The sequence below is a fragment of the Rhinoderma darwinii genome, chromosome 1 (assembly GCF_050947455.1).
Source record: "Rhinoderma darwinii isolate aRhiDar2 chromosome 1, aRhiDar2.hap1, whole genome shotgun sequence".
Classification (NCBI taxonomy): domain Eukaryota; kingdom Metazoa; phylum Chordata; class Amphibia; order Anura; family Rhinodermatidae; genus Rhinoderma; species Rhinoderma darwinii.
Window position 1 is genome coordinate 212,634,789 of NC_134687.1, and position 1,868 is coordinate 212,636,656.

The window sequence follows — 1,868 nt, forward strand, 5'->3', positions numbered from 1 at the left end:
AATTATAAATGCAATGGGGTATATGGAGTTATATCACGTGAGCAGCTCTGGCCAATCTGAAAACAAAGGGAGTGTCTTAGACTCGGTCTGTGAAGCGCTGTGGGCATTTTGGAACAGCACAGAGGGGACTCCAAAGTGGCGGATCTACAGCAGAGGTGCACAGCTGGAGAGGCACCAGGTAATATAACTCCATATACCCCGTTGTACTGAAAATGTTGTCACGGGATGGGAGGGCCGCTTTAAATCTTCTTTGCACAGTCCTGAATATTGGTTAATATATTGTTCAAAGTAGCAAAAAAAGCTACCACTGCACACAAAACAAATTATGGAAAAGTTCAACATATTCTACTACTGTCTGTTGATTCCATCCCACCAGTGTTACCAATACCGGTAATGCAGCTTCTTCAATTAGGGCCATACTGCAGAATTAAACGGTATGAGGGCTTATTTTTTGCGGGGCGAGCTTTAGTTGCTATTGGTACTATTTTGGGGTACATGAGACATTTTATTACATTTTTTGTGGGAAATGAAGTGACCAAAAAACAACGATTCTGCCATTTTAGGTTGAATTTTTTATGGCGTTCACCGTGCGGGCTAAATAATGATAGTTTGACATAGATTGTAATAGTTCAGACTTTTACGGACGCGTCAATATCAGTTATGTTACTTTATTATTATTTGTTTACATTGTGCGTGTGGAAAAATGGACAAAGGTTTTTTTTTTTTCACTTTTAATATTTAATATATATATATTTTTTATATACCGTATATGAAAAAAACTTAAATTAACTGTTTTTACTTTTTTTTTTACTAGTCCCCCTAGGGGACTTGGATCGCTTGCATGATATACTGCAATACTAATATATTGCAGTATATCATTATACTGACAGTCTCCTCTGAAGCCCTGCTGGAAGCAGGGCTTCATAGGGGTACAAAGATGGCAGACCTGGGAGCCTTCATCAGGCCCCCAGGCTTCCATACCAACCATCGCCACCTTGCAATCGCGTCGTAAGGGGAGGGCGTTGCAGTGTTACAGGGGGCCGCCCATTTTCTTCTAATTACTTAAATGCCATGGTCGCTATTGACTGTGGAGTAAGGAACAACAAAACCTATAACTAGGAGTCTGACACACGAAGAATGGGTTAAAAAATATGAAAGTTTATTGAATCAATTAAAATAAACACATGTATAAAATTTATAGAGATGAGAACCACAAGAAAAAATGGACAACCAGAACACATGTCACACAGAACACATGTCACACAGAACAGCACTGTGCGAACAGGCTGAGCACACCTATGTTAAGTAACAGTCATAATGGTGTTCAAACAGCCAACTATGGGTCACTAAGAGGTACTGGGAGACAAATGCATCAAAAGTATATACACATTGGTGATTAGTCTACACAGTATATCTAGGGCAGTAGTACATACACAGTTCCAGAGAGAACAAGTACAGCGAGTGACGGGAAATAGAAATATATCCCAATGAACTGTGCATGATATGCACATGTCTCTTACCCATGGCAAAGTGCAAGTGACTGGCATCCACCCCGACGCGCGTTTCGGCCCGGAAGCCTTCGTCTGGGGGTGGTGTCATAGCCCACTCTCCAGCCTTTTAAATGGTCCCCCACCAATCCACAGAGAGAATCAGGCAGAAAAGAAAAGGTAAGTTAATGATAGGATCAGCTGTGTGCGTGGAATCGCGGGCCGGCAAATCAACGAGCGGTCTGAATCAAACCACAATTCAGAAGTCAGGCCTGGATTGTCTGGCAGAAGTGGTCAAAATAGACTTTTCTTCCAAACAAAATTCTTGAGCAAATGTCTGCAAACAGGTCAACTCAGTAGCAGGTGTGAATGGCTAATAAC